The sequence below is a fragment of the Coregonus lavaretus genome (genome assembly GCF_964263955.1).
Source record: "Coregonus lavaretus genome assembly, chromosome: 2".
Classification (NCBI taxonomy): Eukaryota; Metazoa; Chordata; class Actinopteri; order Salmoniformes; family Salmonidae; genus Coregonus; species Coregonus lavaretus.
In genome coordinates this window covers 47,464,103-47,483,304 of record NC_139989.1, presented here as the reverse complement: position 1 = coordinate 47,483,304, position 19,202 = coordinate 47,464,103, and the positions used below count along the sequence as shown (strand labels likewise).

The window sequence follows — 19,202 nt, the reverse complement described above, 5'->3', positions numbered from 1 at the left end:
TGCTGTGCTATCTCATACACACTTCCCTGGCCTGCTCTCCAATCACTCCGCTAATTGTCCCTCAGTGCCAAGGCCTCAAGTACTAATAAACTATATTTAGACCAGCTAGCCCAAAATGTCCCTCACAGCATCTATAACACACACTGTGGGCGCCTGACAACAAAACAACAAGTGAAGAAACAAACAAACGCTACCTAGTTTTCAATATGTGTTCAATAAGAGTGTAAATTTAGTCCAATTATGGGAGGAAATGTGATTTCTGTCATTTCACATCAATAATTGTTGTTGTTATTTGAAGTACTGTAGAACCTACTTAGAGGTACACCATTTAAATCTATTTATGTTCAAGTGTTGTAATACTGTATAGTGAAGGACATGGTAGGTGTGAGACTCTAACATGATTAATCATCCCACAGCTTGCTGTAGGTGGATTCATATTCTGTGTTCTGTGAGAGAATATAAAGGCCATACATGCCCTGTATTGATACCAGGTCCTGGATTGTTGCAGGGACTCCCTGCCACAGACAAACATAACTTACCTGTCACCAGGTGTCTGATGTTAACCAAACACCCTGTGTGTATGGCTGCCTATGTTCCTAGACTGCATACAGAGGAGTTGTGTGATTTGTATTGAGAGGAATGCTGCGCTTGTTCAAGGATGAAGAGGAAAGGAATTCCAATGAAATTATTGTTTACCCAGGCTCAATTCAGGTCCTCTGTAGCTCAGCTGGTAGAGCATGGCGCTTGTAACGCCAGGGTAGTGGGTTCGATCCCCGGGATCACCCATACACAACAATGTATGCACGCATGACTGTAAGTCGCTTTGGATAAAAGCGTCTGCTAAATGGCATATTATTATTAATGAGTCCCTCAGTCAGTGAAGGCCCATAATGATAGTGGCCCATATTATGAGAGGATGACGTGTGCCAAGCCAAACAAGCCTCTCATCCTCACCCTGCAGCGATCTGAGGAAAACACAATATCAGTGCCGTGAGCAGATTCATATACAGTGAGGGAAAAAAGTATTTGATCCCCTGCTGATTTTGTACGTTTGCCCACTGACAAAGAAATGATCAGTCTATAATTTTAATGGTAGGTTTATTTGAACAGTGAGAGACAGAATAACAACAAAAGAAATCCAGAAAAACGCATGTCAAAAATGTTATAAATTGATTTGCATTTTAATGAGGGAAATAAGTATTTGACCCCCTCTCAATCAGAAAGATTTCTGGCTCCCAGGTGTCTTTTATACAGGTAACGAGCTGAGATTAGGAGCACACTCTTAAAGGGAGTGCTCCTAATCTCAGCTTGTTACCTGTATAAAAGACACCTGTCCACAGAAGCAATCAATCAATCAGATTCCAAACTATCCACCATGGCCAAGACCAAAGAGCTCTCCAAGGATGTCAGGGACAAGATTGTTGACCTACACAAGGCTGGAATGGGCTACAAGACCATCGCCAAGCAGCTTGGTGAGAAGGTGACAACAGTTGGTGCGATTATTCGCAAATGGAAGAAACACAAAATAACTGTCAATCTCCCTCTGCCTGGGGCTCCATGCAAGATCTCACCTCGTGGAGTTGCAATGATCATGAGAACGGTGAGGAATCAGCCCAGAACTACACGGGAGGATCTTGTCAATTATTTCAAGGCAGCTGGGACCATAGTCACCAAGAAAACAATTGGTAACACACTACGCCGTGAAGGACTGAAATCCTGCAGCGCCCGCAAGGTCCTCCTGCTAAAGAAAGCACATTTACAGGCCCGTCTGAAGTTTGCCAATGAACATCTGAATGATTCAGAGGAGAACTGGGTGAAAGTGTTGTGGTCAGATGAGACCAAAATTGAGCTCTTTGGCATCAACTCAACTCGCCGTGTTTGGAGGAGGAGGAATGCTGCCTATGACCCCAAGAACACCATCCCCACCGTCAAACATGGAGGTGGAAACATTATGCTTTGGGGGTGTTTTTCTGCTAAGGGGACAGGACAACTTCACCGCATCAAAGGGACGATGGACGGAGCCATGTACCGTCAAATCCTGGGTGAGAACCTCCTTCCCTCAGCCAGGGCATTGAAAATGGGTCGTGGATGGGTATTCCAGCATGACAATGACCCAAAACACACGGCCAAGGCAACAAAGGAGTGGCTCAAGAAGAAGCACATTAAGGTCCTGGAGTGGCCTAGCCAGTCTCCAGACCTTAATCCCATAGAAAAACTGTGGAGGGAGCTGAAGGTTTGAGTTGCCAAACGTCAGCCTCGAAACCTTATTGACTTGGAGAAGATGTGCAAACCTGGTGGCCAACTACAAGAAACGTCTGACCTCTGTGATTGCCAACAAGGGTTTTGCCACCAAGTACTAAGTCATGTTTTGCAGAGGGGTCAAATACTTATTTCCCTCATTAAAATGCAAATCAATTCATAACATTTTTGACATGCGTTTTTCTGGATTTTTGTTGTTGTTATTCTGTCTCTCACTGTTCAAATAAACCTACCATTAAAATTATAGACTGATCATGTCTTTGTCAGTGGGCAAACGTACAAAATCAGCAGGGGATCAAATACTTTTTTCCCTCACATTCTCTCCGAGGTATCCAATGCCGTATTTTCATGACAACACTTGGTTTTATAGGTTGATATTTCTGAGCGCTGGGTTTGTTTTCCTCCTCTACCACATTGCTTACTGTAAACCTCCCGTTGCGGTGGCTGTGCATTAGGTCTAACTGTGAGAGACTACAGACACAGCGATTGAAGTATTGTTTATTGAAGTCTTGTTTGGCCATGCCCTCAGGAACCTAGTGATTTCCCAATTAGAATAGATGTATACATTTTACATGTTTATAGGACATTTTATGAGCTATGCAGTTTGTTAAACAGCTTTTGTTTCAATGTGCTGGTAAAACAAATCCTGGCATCATGCGAAGTTACACTAATAAACGGTTTTAGTTGAAATTAGAGAAAAATCAACTTGTGACATTTAATTCAAAGTGCTTGTTACAAAGCCTACATGATGCTTGTATAATACTTGCATAACACCTGCGTGGTGTGTGGGTGAAGCTTCAGAAAATGAGTCACAAGTATTCATTAACATTCATAAAGCACTGATGAAATCAAAGTGTTACCACTCCTTCCCCCATAAATATCAAAATTGCAATGGAACTGTAATATATGAAGTAATAGTTAAGTCAAGTAACTATTGAACTAAATCAAGAAAAATGACAAGTGACTAACAGCATGTGTAACAGGGTTGGTTATGTTTCCACTTGCCTCTAAAGAAATGTGTATTTAATGTTCAAGCATTCTTATTGGTTGGTTCAACTCTGATGATAATAAGGCGTGTTGTGATTGGCCCCGCTTGCAGCTAGGGGGAGATCGCGAACGTCAGGTCTTCCCAGTATGAAAATGTGATGCAAGGGGTAGGTCATGTTCTGAATACTGTTTTATATTTTACAATGTGTACAAGGTTGCTGTACGTTACTGATTTATACATGTGTGGGTATATGGTACCTGTTAGGGATTGAGGGGCTTTCTGGGATGTGCTTTGGCATATGATTGCTGTAGATAAGTGTGTTAGCTAGCATACACCGACGTAATGGTCACATAAGCCCACTGCTAACACAGTTGCCTTTATGCTACAGATTTTGCCATCAACAGCCATCCATATCGTTAAGCTCTGCACAACTAACATGCTGTTTCCCATTTCACAGCAGGTATTTACACATGTTATATTTTGTATTGTATTTTTGTATTTTGTTCGCCCAGTATGAAAATGTGATGCAAGGGATTTTGCCATCGACAGCCATCCATATTGTTAAGCTCTGCACAACTAACGTGCTGTTTCCCATTTAACAACATAAATAAATGATGCTCAACTGGGACCACTGGCTGATGTGATTTATTAGGAGAAAACACAACGCAAGGAGAGTACAATATACATCTGTTACACATGCCTGACTTATGAAAGCATAATGAATCAATCGTTATGTTTTATTAAGGATGAGAGCCTATGGGATTATATAGGCTTCAATGAGAGGGACATGGAAGTCAATATTTGGCTCATTAAGAATTATAGCAATAGTTTTAAGTGGATGATACTATATGTTGCCATTACAACAGACTGAAAATCACTCCTACATTACTCATATGAAGTTCTAATACATCATTGTCATAAATATCTGGTTTAATAAAGAAACACATATATTATACATTTTGGGGCCAAAAACATGCAAAAATCAGCAGACATGCCTTGAAATATTACTTGTAATATGCCTACATTTCTATGGGCCAAGGGATTTGTCACAGAATTAAGATCCAACTGTGCATTTGGTCTGTTGATACATGTACTGCATGACTTTAATGGTGCAAATGCCCCTGAACGTCTTCTGTGGGGCACTCCCGTTAGATCAGTCACCCTTAAGCTCTTAGCTTCATGCCCCAGACACACTCAACATTTTCCTACAATAAATATTTCGATTGCACATTGCTGGAGCAGCTGCTATTTTGATGAGGGAGAAAAAACAACAAAGGCCTTTTGGAATGAGCTATCCAGATGATGAATCATTTTACGAGTTTCCGGAATGCTTTTGATGACTTGAGCTGTGGTGAAAAGACAGAAACTGTATAAAAATAGAAGAAACTTCTCTTATTTGGAGGACTGATTCAACCCGTCACCTTGGCGTAATGCAAACAAATAAATAAACAAGTGAGAGTGCAGATAAAGAGCATATAAAGACTTTGATCAGTCTGAGCAGAGCTGACAGGTTGAGACAAACAACTGTTTGAACACGAGGACTTTTAGCATGTATGATTTGTTTTTAATGAGACACACATTGGAGGCGGTGGGGGAGGAGGTTTCAACAGGACGCAGTGATGAATGACCTTGGGGCTGGGGTTCATCTGCAGTGGAAGCAGCACCTGTCTCAGTTCCTTCCTCAGCTATGGGAACTCAATGGAAATTCTGACCTCTCTACGCTGGAAGGTCTAACATCTGCATTGTCCCCCTTACTGGCCTCTCATACCATACCACTGACACTTGGCATTCAGTAGCACTCTCTCTTTTAGAAGGAATGCACACAGGCATTGATGGAAATATTGCTCATCCATGAAGAACATGGAAGAACTCAAATCAATCAAATCAAATTGTATTTGCCACATGCGCCGAATACAACAGGTGTAGACCTTACAGTGAAATGCTTACTTACAAGCCCTTAACCAACAATGCAGTTTTAAGAAAAAAAGAAAAAGAAAAAAAATGTTAAGTAATAAATAGATAAGTAAAAAATGAAAATAGCAAATAATTAAAGAGCAGCAGTAAAATAAAATAACAGTAGGGAGGCTATATACAGGGGGTACCAGTACAGAGTCAATGTGTGGGGGCACCGGCTAGTCGAGGTAATTGAGGTAATATGTACATGTGGGTGGATGATGGAAGCAGATGAGCACAGGAGGCCTGATTTTACTACAGAGATGTTATCAAACTGATGTGTTAGGATATCCAATTAGTGTCAATATTTCTAATCCCTGCTATGGCTTGTGCTCTGTTACCATAACAGCACTGAGTGAGACATGATGATCAATCACTCAGCTCACCTTTAACCTTTGAAGACCTGCCAAACCACACAAGAGTGCACTTTGTGCCCTGAGATAAGACAACAGATGGAAGAGATAAGCCAGGCTAATGAAATGGATTTCTGTGTTATGAAACAGTGTTTGATTCTGATCCTTTTCCATTTCACCCAAGGCGTGGGTCAATACGCTTAGCCCATTTTAGTCTTCAGAAAGGTAAATGCTGATTTTATCAGTAACTGCTTGCCTTATACCAAGTCAGAGTGTAAGCTTATAGGGAAAACTCCCAAGGATAACCTTTCAGCTTTAAGCTATCACTCTTGCCAAGAGAATACAACAAGAATAATTTTAAAGACCTTCTACTGAAGCTAAACGTAAACTTCAGTAGCCACTACATGGTCATGAAAAGCTCCAATCAAACTTCAATCAGACTGCCTATACTTTTAGGTATAGTACAACAACAATGTTTTATAACACCATGACAGATCTGGACTATGATAGTGTACCATAATGATAACTTGCACTCTAAATGACTGAAAGTCTGAAAAACACTTGTCCTATGTATCCTAGCTCAAGTGGCCCCAATTTCTATGTTACAGAAAACTCCCTTATAAAGGCCCTTTGGCCTGGCAGCAAAGTGTCAGAAGTGAAGTATGTTGAGCAGCACTGTGTGCCTGAGGACTAATAGGATCTCCTTTATACAACCAACCCCTGTGGCCATGTTTAGCAACAACAAAGCCTCCCTAATGGAATCCCATTTCCCACTACTAACGCCGGGTTAATAGCAATGTGTGTGTTTGTGTGTGTTCTCTCCCTGTTCCCCGTTTCAGTGGGACACCACACCCCTCTCTCCCTTTGGGCTCTCTCTCACACAGAGGCAGTCTGGGAAGGCATCTCCCCTCCGCCTCGCTACGCAGTGATGTCATGGGGAGCGCTCTCTTTTTACAAGCGCAGCTCTGTGATCTCTGGCGGAGATCAATTAGCTGAGCAATCAGGCCTCCCCTGCTTTTGTGTGAGTAACTCCTCGTAAAACAGAGCGGTTGCCTGGCGAACGGGCACATGGCGTCTCAACAAAAACAGCCACCCAAAGTCAGGCCAAGCCATGCTCTAAGAACGAAGGCAAAACCAAACCGTGATTCTGCTGTTCTGAGCGTAACATTAGCTAATGTAATGTAACATTAGTGAATGCTAATGTATCATGTGTGATGGGTGGTGACTGGTGCCACTGTCAAAACCAGTTGTTAATTGGCCTAAATGATGCCAGTCTGCTGCACACAAGATGTCATAACCATGGAGAAGTTGAGGTTGGATCATGTTGTATGAGAGTTCATTGGAAGCCTCTCAAAAACCATTACAATGTGCTTGTTGATCTCAATGACAATGTATGTGTCTTTCCCAGGTATTCCTTTGCTTGTGTTATCAGTTAAAAAGGCATAGCTACTGTATGGTATGCTGCCTTTTCCTTTTAGAATAGCTCAAGTGGAACCACACATCACCTACACATGAACCCACAGAGACTGCTCTGTATCACAACCCTTAACTACAAGAAAAAAGACCTGACACTTTGGAACAGCAAAATTGTATAATTGTGCAATCAGTAATAGCCAGAGAGCTCTGCTCCCTCCCCTCAACAACTAGTTGTGGTGCCAATGATAATACACCATGTCTTGTGAATAATAATATATAATGAGCAGCATATCTCAGTCCATTTATCCTGCCTGCACTGGGCTGGGAACAGGACGAGAGCAGGCAGGAGAATACCTCAGTGGAAATGAACTCGCTATCAAACAGAGCCCAATCAAACTGCTACTCTCCCAATCCACAGGCCTGTTCTCATGGCCTCTGGTCTGAATGAGTCACGCTCTATTTAAATACTCCAGGTCCCCACAGTCAGGAGTCATCATCACCTCCGGGGAGCTACTTCTGAATGATAAAGGTCGCTGAGACTTAGCGTGTGCATTAGCTGTTAGCGGCCACGTTAAGGGTAATTGTAACTTATGTGAACTCTGCTGCTGCCTGGGCGGTCAATGCGGGAAAACATTGGACTATAACATTTCCAATTAAAGTATCAGGCTGACGTGCTAGTGGCAGAGCGTCCTGTAGTGTCATGAGCTGCCGGGCGGTGGGAGAAAATAAACAAGTGTATATGAGGGGGTGTCGGTTTGACGGGTCATCTGGGGAACATTTCCGCTTTAGCGTATGTACTGTACAGCACCGGTGAGGAAACATGCCAGCATGAAATATACCTCAGCGCTGTAACATGGGTGTTGTAATCATCTTATGAACAACGTATTAATTTCTGATTTATTTGTCTATATTTTGTCTGTGCAGGTGTTTATTTTCATAACTGTACTGTAATACATCCAGTGTGTAAGTAAAGAAACCAACTGACAGGGAGGCTGTTCCTTTCCTTCCTCAGGTTTATTTCTTTGAGTTTATGAGAGAAGTGATATAAAATCCTTTGCTCACTAAGCTCAATAAGCAAAGTTTACACTCTTCCTGAACTTTCACAATGGTCAGTTGATGAGAGGTATGGCTCAAGTTCTTCTTGATTTACTATAAATGTGTATAGCAACATATACTACACCAGCCCTAATGCAGCAGAAACTATATAGATATTAGTGAACAGAGGTCACAAGTCAGTCACACAATTGACTTCATTTACTGTTACTGAGTCAAGATCATGAAATGATTAGTGTAGTGCTGACGACACACAAAACCACAGTTGGCTTCTTAACCATTTGAGCAGACAATTTATATAGTTTGAAGGAAAACAAATATGTCAAAATACTTTCCATAATGACATAAACAAACATCCAAATGTCACAATCTAGCAACAAAAAGACTGTGTTACAGTCCCATTGATTTCCTGAATTCCTATACTCCATACAAAATGCTTGAATGTGCATATCATTACCCCCAAATAAATGAAGACATATTTTAAGACTGGAAAGTGGAAACCCTCCACACTAAGGTTTTCAAAGTGAATATGATTTTTTCCCAATAACAAATCCATCATAACCAAGAGGTCCTAATTTTCAGGAGTGCTTATCTCTAGTAGCATTGCATCCCCTTTCCCTCAGGTGTAAGACAGGCAGTTCAACAGATGTGCAGCATTATAGCTCATCCACTCATCATCTCATCTCTGAGACCTTCCTTCTGAGAACCATGCGGTCATGGTCCAGGGAGCGACCCTCTCCTGGTGCAGATGTCGTCCTCCTGCATTGCCTTCCATTCCTCTCCACAGGATTTACTGGCCTTGGTGGACGTTCACAAGCCTCCACGCTGTTTTATTGGAATGCAGCAGCTCTACAGTGGGGGCCTTCTTCAGGGTAATTTACTGGCCGTGAAAATAACTTCAGTTGGTGGTGAGGTGGGCATGACATAGTGGGGGGCCAGGGTGTCCATGGTGGTTAAGGTTGGGGTGAAGGACCTGATCTTTATCACCACCATTCATCAGGAGTTCAGAGCTTGTGAGGCCCATTGGTTTTACTAGCTGATTTCTTCATTAACCACAAGTATCTCAGACAGTGCACTATGGTCTGATTAGTGGAGAGAGGCAAAGAAGGTCCACGACTGCCAATGAAGATCAGGAGATTAATTCGTTCTGCACATCCATGAACAGAACATCTCTACACAGCCTCTGTCATATCCTGGCTTATAGGTCCCTTTCTTCTTCTTCTTCTTCTTCTTCTTCTTCTTCTTCTTCTTCTTCTTCTTCTTCTTCTTCTTATTCCATGTCCTGAGGCTGGAGGTGTCAGTGATCAGAATGTAAACAGGCTCTGTTGTGGTGAAGCGTGTGGTCAGAGGGGAGTCTCTCATTCATTCAGTCTCCAGACCAGAGGAGATAAAATAGAAAGCTTGCAGTGAACATGTCCTGCCCTGGGCACTCTGGAACTTTGGGGGCTGCGGTGCGGTGGGCTCCAGTCCAATCCTCCCCACAGCGCGGGGAGGATTTTTTTGCGTTCCGCCACGCGCGCCCTCCACACTGTCTCCCCCGTGGCGGAGAGCGAGCGAGCGAGCAGGAATCCGCTGAGCTGTAAATCATAAATGACGATCCATCGTAACCCTGGCGTGTTTATTGTGCTTTTCTCCCCTTTTCTCCATGTGCTCATATATAACCACGCAAACCCCCGATGTCAAAATCTCTCTCAAATATGTTATATTTTTTTGAATGTGTCAGGCCAGCCATTTTCTTTCTCAATAATCAGAGGATCATTAAAGGTCCTTATCCCAGGGTTGTTTGAGGCTTTCCTTTTAGTGGCTTAAGCTTTCTATATTAATCAAAACAGGTGGAAAGCTCATAATGTGAGATAAATGAGGAAATGTTTGAGCCCTAGGGGTTCCAGCTTGCCTTGGGAAAAGGGACTGAGTAGGTCCATTCTAGCGAGATGAAGGAAAATGTTATGGAATAATTGTTAATTATTGTTTTCGTGGAAACACTGAGAAGTCATTGTGAGTTGTGTTTTTTCATACTAATTTCACCAAAGTCCCAAAGTTTGTTCTGGTTGCTAGGTGGCTTTCAGGAGATGGAATTGGGCTGGAGAGGAAAAGGCAAGGTTCCTCCTTTTGCACGCCAACGGTTTGTTGTCTTAGGGAACCCAATCAACCTACAGTAACTACGTCCTGAGCCAGATAGAAAATACACCAATCTAACCTGTGCATTTGAACCATCTGGTTCCAATCACTGTCAAATACAATTTAATACATTTCACATAGACTTACATCACGTTGATGTCTGCCATTTCTGTCACTTTCAGTTAGGTCAGAATTATCAACTTGTCTCCAGATAAGATATCACAGAACTGTCTGGCTTTTCACAATGACTTATTCAGCTCTGACAGTTCCAATATGTGTTTCATTGTAACACTATGTGCTACTGGCTTGTTATGTTGATTTTTCTGTCAGTTGTGAGTGATTGGGGACAAAGACAAACTAGAACGAAACAGTAAAATAGGCTTAAAGGCCTACCAGGGTTAGTTAATGATCTTTGTGGGGGTAATTTAAACTATGATGCAGTGTGTATACGACCTGTTAACTTTAAGGGTTTACTGTAATTTATGCAATTCCCTGAGATACGGAGTGAAACCCTTCTGAAGCTACTGGCTACTGTTTCCATTGTGATTTGAACGTGGACACTGAGGTTGTGGCCTGGAAGTTGCTGTGACCTTTAAGGTCATTGAAATGGTCTTGTCTCCTTTGAATCATCTCCATCTGTTGATGGAATGGGCCAAGTCCACCATTTTGGGTTTGATACGTGTTGAGGAAATGTCACTCTTGAAGTTCAAAACATCTCATTACGGAGCCCAGACCCTGCCATTGTTACATCACAGCGTAATCTAACTTGGGCTTTGGTCTGTGTTTGTTATTGGGCCTCTTAGCTCATTCCATTTCCCACCCGTCTGTGAGGAAACCAGATATCACATCTCAAACTCACTATCCTGAAGAAATGAAGCCCAGTATCTTGGAAAATAAACCATCTGGCATAAAGAAAAGGGTTGTGAAAAGAGGGCGGGCCAATGATCCCCATCGCCTCACCAACCCCATGCACACACATTATATGCACACACAAACACGCACACGTGTACAGTCAGTGTTCATCACCCAAGACATCAGCATGACAGGGAGGATGTTATCTCTGCCTGTGGGTTTGGACCAGCAGGAGTGGGAGGAAGTCACGCCTGAGGGTTTGGGGTGTGTGGAGCGACCATGACCCCAGGCAAGTGCTGGTTCCTTGCCCAGAGTATATGACAGCCACCCTGGTTTTCGTCCATCTTCTCCAGGACTGTAAGACTTATGAAAGACTGTGTAATCCTCTGCCTGTGCAGGGTTCCATGCTCCAGGAGCCAACAGAACAGAGATCTGCTCCACACAGCACAGCAGCAGCAGGAAGAGGAGGAGTACGATTGATGAATCCCCAGGTTTTAACTTCTTACAGCAGATGGAACCCTGGGATATTTACAGTTCTGTGGGGAAGGATGGGGGTCTGGTAGCCATCCTCCTCGAGCTCTACTGATTCTATCCTACTGTTATTTATCCTCCTGGATTTCCCCCCAAATCCACTAAGTGGTTCCTTATTCGGAGAAAGGAATTGGTCACTGGGGTATGGGAGAAAGACGTGGTGTCGGGGGGTGACTGAAATCAATTTAAAAGTACCGAAGATCCTTTGAGAAGCCCAAGCAGAACTTATTTGGACAAATAAATAAAAGTGGGAACAACTCCATTTCTTTATCACGGTGGTGATTGGGTCTGCTGTTTGTTTGTTTTACAACGTTCTGGAGATAAGTGGTTTTTAATGAGGAGGACGAGAAGCATCGCTGAAGTCTGCACATGTGAACTGAGCAGAGAGAAGTTTAACAATTAGACGCTACACGAGCTTCGCTGTATCTGAAGACATGTCTTCCAGCTGAAATTAATTGAGTGTTGATACTGTGGTAGCACTATCATGCAACAGTATGGATCAGTCAAAGCCTTCAACCAGTCAAAAAATTTTACTTTTTGGTCCAATTTGTTGGTGTAATAGCAGCAGTTGTTGGAAAACTCCTTAGCTCTGACCCAAACTGCATGGTGAAAAAGATGTCCAGAAAATGAAAAGCCCCCTGCTGACTGTCTCAGATTCTAATGAGTATCAAGCCTTCATTCAGCCATAATAGAGCCAGTTGTCATTTGTTGTCTTTGTCTTTGAGTTAAAAAGGCCCTGTATCCACATAACAGCAGGGAGGATGGCATCAGCCAAGGGCTGTTAGCTCGGCTTCTACTGGGAATTTCACAATGCTGAGGTAATAGGGTAATTGCAATAACCAGCCATGCCATTGCACAGGGAAGTATGTGTGTGCGTGTGTGTGTGTGTGTGTGTGTGTGTGTGTGTGTGTGTGTGTGTGTGTGTGTGTGTGTGTGTGTGTGTGTGTGTGTGCGTATGCGTGCGTGTGTGTGTGTGTGTGTGGGCAAGGGGTGGTAACATCCCAGTACTGGCTGTGTTGGGTGGCAGCACGGTGGGGGAGCTGGTGGGGGGTCTGTAGCTGAGCAGTGGAGCGCGGAGCGTGTCATTTCACTGGGCCATTAATCATTCCCAGACTCCCCAGCTCCAGCGCCGCGTAGGGGCTCCATGCGCTCACACTCACGCTAGGTGGTCCTGTCGCCGCCGTGGCAGCCCAGGCGGGCAGAGGGTGGCGGAGGTTAAACCCACGTAGGTTAAACACACAAACACACATCAGCTTCCCATGCCTATGTCAACAGATACACTCAAACAACACACACAGATAAACAAACTAATACACATTCATTCCATCACACACGGTTATCAACAGATATAAATATTGCATATTTGCTTGTTTTGACAGAAGTGGCAATCTCTTCCTTGGCTTCTCTTCAGACACTAGAAGATAATCACATCTAGCAACCAGTGAAACACACTATTGAATCCCTCTCAATCCTCCACATCCCCTGTTCTCTACTTTGGAATTAGAAGAGTGCAGATTTTCTTCTGGTGGACAGTTTATATTCCAACACAGGATGGATACATAGTAGACAGACTCCCAGCTCTACCTGTGCTCCCCCTCCTCTGGTGCCCATTAAGAACCCTTATATATTTAAGCCTGTATTTATTTAACCCACCCCCCACCCCCCACCACTGTACCTCAGCATGGTTACCCCATAGAGATAATGAGGTCACAGATTAGCCACGTGTACGGCTGTTCCATTTGGTTGCCAGACCCACCTGTCTCCGTTTTCACTGTGAGATCTCTGACTTATACAGTCTCTACAATTTCCTCTTGGCTGGTGATACAGCACCTCAAGCATTCATAATGTGACCTGTGATATGTGTAATGCAACACTTGTCAGCAGTTATCACGTATTAGTAACACTAGACAATACATTAACTGTTTCAGTTCCTGAAGAGATGAGAGTGCACACCCAGATTCACAGAGACTGGACCTGTATGTCCTCTGACACACTGAAGCAGTGTGAAATGACCCCTCATGGTCATCTGACGTCAGAGTCAAGAGAAAATGAATCTTAAACCAAAGCTAACATTTCCTTCCAAATGTTGAGGGCCACCTCTCCAAACCGCCGTCCACAACATAGCTATAGAATATTTTCTCTATTGTCTTAAAAGCCAGAGTAAAGCCTTTTTGGCTCTACGTTCATGTCTGTCTTGAATTACGAGCTCAACAAAACAAAATCCCCCAAAACATGAAGCATTTGCCCAGAGGACACTGGATTCCACCAGAGCTTGGATTTTGAGATCCCAAAAATACACGTCTTTGTTTTTTAGTCTCCCTGTATACAGTGAAACCTCCCAGCTCACTACAGCCACACAGGCTGATGTGCCAAAAGGACTGTCCTGCAGGCCCACCATATGGAGATACACTGTAGTTTCCACTTCAGTTATGGAACAGAACTAGTTTGGGGATGTTTTGGAATGAGTAACAGCCCAAATGTACTGCTATTCATTGCCTTGTTAGCATAGAGGTCCATCGTGTGGACTTTTAGAACTCCTGATATTGACTGCAGATTATTGTATTTTCTTTAGACTGCAAATGTTATATTCTTTTTTTATATGCAGTAATTGTCTCTACAAACGCGCAGACCATAATTTTCCCTTGAAAAATCCTAGAGGCCAAACAATGTACATATTTCCCTCCTGGCACTGTGCTCTATACCCACAGTTTCAGATGACCTAATGATATGTTTTTAGTCCTGCTCAATCTAAGAGCAGTCTAACTGACCTTCTACTCCCAGTGGGGTGTTTAAAGGTGTCTGAGTTTTCATCTGTCTGTGAGAGACTCCCAATACTGACCTGGCTGCAACCCACCTGCTTCCAATTAACTATTCAAAAAGCTCTCCTGCCGCATGTATTTGTTTTCATTTTTGTGTTTTCTTTTGTTGGTTATTTTTCTCTTTCATTCAAAAAACATTTATTTTACAGAGATGTATTTTTAGGTCTGCATGGGACATTTCCTTTTGCTTGGTACCCATAATTGAATGGTGCATTCTTTCAGCCCATGAGACCTTTCTTTACTAGCTGTGTTCACTAATAAATACAGTATTCTATGAAAACAAGTAACTATCCATAAAAAACAAGTAACTCAATAAAGAGAAAGCATTTCAGTGGTTGTTTGCTCCAATATACTTTCACTTAATATGCTACATTCTTTAACCAACAAAATATTTGTTAAAACTGACAAAATAAAGGTTATTAACATAACATAACATCGTGGTCCTCTGTAGCTCAGCTGGTAGAGCACGGCGCTTGTAACGCCAAGGTAGTGGTTTCGATCCCCGGGACCACCCATACACAAAAATGTATGCACGCATGACTGTAAGTCGCTTTGGATAAAAGCGTCTGCTAAATGGCATATTATTATTATTATTATTATTATTATTATATTATAACAGAAATAACAATAATATAAAATTATTCAAAATAGGGATTAATAACTTGACAAATCAAAACCTACAAACATGTCACCAAATCCAGATGGACTGGACCTAAACCCTGGCAGTAGATGATGGCTGCTTCGGGCCGAAGAGTTCCTCTACAAGAACATCTATGACATCATCTTTCAATAAATTATTTTCCCTGTCACATGGGCTATAAAGGAAGCGGAATGAGACCCAGATGGTGGGCAGCCCCGGCCCCGACCCAGCCTGGCAGTCCATGGGAAGGCAGCAGGACTGGAGTCAGCAGAAACAATGTCAATGGTCCCAGTCAGCCATATGGAGAAAGAACAGGCCTGCAGAGAGACTCACTGAGCTGCTGCACACATAGAGAAGGCCTCGTCAACATGGGGTCCATCAGAGGTCTGGGGTTTGTTAGAGCCTATCTCCTATTCACTTTTTACCAAACAGGTGGGATAGCCCAACCAGCGATATCACAGTTTAAACAAAGCTCTGTGTTCTATAACTGGGTATTTTGACTGAAAAGCTTCTGCAGTAGAACATGAACTTCTACTTTAAAAATGCTCTCTCTAAACTGTTCCCTTTGAGACATAGTGAACGCAATCTAATGGGCTTTCGGGAGATTTAAGAGCTCACATAAAGATTCAGCACACTTTGACACTATTTTTAGTGTTGGTCTAACACAAGTACGTGCTGGACTGCCCGGGAGGTGAGCCAGTGGGCTATTGACATAATTACATCCCATTCAACATCACTGTATGTGGTAGACGTGTCAGTCCAAACCAAGAATGACTTCTGTTTATGTTCGATATCTGCCACATACTTTCAACAGTGTACAAAACATGCTGATAACAATTAGAGAAAAAAAATATCTTATGAGAGAATGTGGCTGTTTCATCGGTTTGTCAAAATGTGAATTCAGGTACATGACATGCATAATTTGTATCCTATTTCAATCTAAATGTAAATTCACTTTTGTCCTTTCCTGTAATATGTACTATAAACCAGGGGGTTGGACAGTTTCTTTTCAATTGCTTTCTCTCTCTGGTTCTTTGTGACAGGCTCTTTGTTATGTTGATAGGCAATGCATTTAATTTAGGGGGGTTAGACACATGTAGAGATCTGTGTAAGGCAACAGGTCAAACATAACGGAGGTGCCAGTGGCAAGTGACTGATACTGCCCCTCTGCCAGAGAATCCCAGCTCAGAGAGAAAAGAAGGCCATGCTGAATTACCAGGCCTTGGCAGGAACTTTCCAACTCTCCCTCTACATCAGTGGGCCAAAAGCCTATAATGTACATTAAAGAGGAGAACATTAAATCAATAACTAGGCTTGGATGCACAAATGCTCCACAACTGTACGAGCCTGGTAAGGTCATCTCAATTAAATAATAGTGTTGCATTTAACCTCTGTTCAATACAAAGTTCAAGTTGAACAAGTGCAAAATTACACGTATGAGTGACTAAGGCTACCATTTTCAACTTGCCTCCAAAGCCACTTGGCAGGCAAGTCTTTCCCACAGTTTCCTTCACACCCCATCAGTCAACGAAGTGAGGAGAGTAGGTCTGACGCGAAAGGGTCAGTGCTACGCTGTGCATGGGTGGAATACAAAGCAGCTGGGATGAATTTAAGAGATGTGCTTCTTCTGGAAGAGAAAACCTGATGGTCAGAGGAGGAGCCGATTCTCAATTTCTCTCCTTCATTTATCTCTTCAATGATAAACCAATCACTGGCCTTTGGGGGTATGGTGGTAACAGATGAAGCAGATCATGCAGATGTATTTTCTCATAGCATCTAAGATGCTAAATTAAAGGCAAATCCAATCATGAAGATTTTAATTTGGTTTAAATTAACTAACTTGCTTTGCATGCCACATCTGGCCCTTCATTGGACACTGTGTTAACAAACCTCCAAACGAGCTTCAACGCCATACAACACTCCTTCCGTAGCCTCCAACTGCTCTTATACACTAGTAAAACAAAATGCATGCTCTTCAACCGAACGCTGCTTGCACCCGCCCACCCGACTAGAATCACTACTCTCGGCGGGTCTGACCTAGAGTATGTGGACAACTACAAATACCTAGGTGTCTGGTTAGACTGTAAACTCTCCTTCCAGACTCACATTAAGCATCTCCAATCAAAAGTTAGATCTAGAATCGGCTTCCTATTTCGTTAATAGGAATCGGCTTCCTATTCCTTTACTCATGCTGCCAAACATGCCCTCGTAAAACTGACTATCCTACTGATCCTTGACTTTGGCTATGTAATTTACAAAATAGCCTCCAACACTCTACTCAGCAAATTGGATGTAGTCTATCACAGTGCCATCCGTTTTGTCACCAAAGCCCCATATACTACCCACCATTGTGACATGTACGCTCTTGTTGGCTGGCCCTCACTACATATTCGTCGCCAAACCCACTGGCTCCAGGTCATCTATAAATCACTGCTAGGCAAATCCCTGTCTTATAATAATAATAATAATATAATATGCCATTTAGCAGACTTATCTTAGCTCACTGGTCACCATAGCAACACCCACCCGTAGTCTGCGCTCCAGCAGGTATATCTCACTGGTCATCCCTAAAGCCAACACCTCCTTTGGCCGTCATTCCTTCTAGTTCTCTGCTGCCAATGACTGGAACGAACTGCAAAAATCTCTGAAGCTGGAGACTCTTATCTCCCTCACTAACTTTAAGCGTCAGTTGTCAGAGCAGCTTACCGATCACTGCACTTGTACACAGCCATTCTGAAATTAGCCCACCCAACTACCTCATCCCCATATTGTTATTTATTTTGCTAATATGCACCCCAGTATCTCTATTTGCACATCAACTTTTGCACATCTATCATTCCAGTGTTAATTACGAAATTGTAACTATTTTTGCACTATGGCCTATTTATTTATTGCCTTACCTCCATAACTTACTACATTCGCACACACTTGTATATATATTTTCTGTTGTATTTTTGACTTTATGTTTTGTTTACCCCATATGTAACTCTGTGTTGTTGTTTTTATCGCACTGCTTTGCTTTATCTTGGCCTGGTTGCAGTTGTAAATGAGAACTTGTTCTCAACTGGTTTACCTGGTTAAATAAAGGTGAAATTAAAAATAAATTTACAAAAATTGGATGGGAATGGGAGGGTAAAAATGCATTTCCACTAAATATGATGGCCTCCCCGCATGCAAAGCCATGGGAAATGGACATTGTTTTACTTCCCCAGTGCAGCACTTGCAGTGTAGCCAACTACTCTCCCATATCCACATCTCACTCTGTCTCGCCACTTCACTCTCTCTCCACCTCTCTGTCTGTTTCTCCATATCTCTCTGTCTCTCCACCTCTCTGTCTGTTTCTCCATCTCTCTCTGTCTCTCCACCTCTGTCTGTTTCTCCATCTCTCTCTGTCTCTCCACCTCTGTCTGTTTCTCCATCTCTCTCTGTCTCTCCACCTCTGTCTGTTTCTCCATCTCTCTCTGTCTCTTCATCTCTCTGTCTGTTTCTCCATATCTCTCTGTCTTTCCATCTCTCTCTGTCTTTCTATCTCTCTCTGTCTTTCCATCTCTCTCTCTGTCTTTCCAACTCTCTCTCTGTCTTTCCATCTCTCTCTCTGTCTCTCCACTTCTCTCTCTGTCTTTCGATCTCTCTCTCTGTTTCTCCATCTCTCTCTGTCTCTCCACCACTCTCTGTCTATCCACTGCTCTCTCTCTCCTTCTGATAGTACTCTAAGTCAGGGGCCAACCGGAATCCCAGAAAGATCATTAGCAGCAGCCATTCTGAGCCCCTTTAGCCAGACCACTGAGTTGGGCTGTAGCCCAGTGAATAACAACCTCCCCTCGCCCAATACACACAACGAGGTGTCAGGCCACCCTTATTATTCCCTTCCCTTCCCTTGGACTGCATGCTTATTCTGGCTGTTCTGACGCTTTATCTGATGACATAGAAAGTGAGGTGGTGAAAGGGGCCTCATGCTGACAGCATGATGGATGTCACAAGTGACAACCTTTTGTTTCAGCAAAACACACTGACATGCCGGCCCTGCACAGGCAAAATGCAGAGGGCAAGGGGAACAACTTGTTCTCTTGTTCTGTGTCATTGAACAAACCATGGCAATGTCAGAACTTGTTTATTTTCCAGGTTTTGGTTCACTGTAGATGAGGTTTGTTCTGTGTGGTACTGTTGATACAAGTAATAATAATAATAATAATAATAATAATAATAATAATAATAATAAT

The 19,202-nt window shown here is 42.8% G+C and overlaps 1 protein-coding gene across 1 annotated transcript in view; it reads right to left on the bottom strand.

The window, feature by feature from the left end:
• Positions 1-19,202, bottom strand: part of LOC311146218 (netrin-1-like) — a 50,414-nt gene that overhangs the window by 27,739 nt on the left and 3,473 nt on the right. The window lies entirely within an intron of this gene.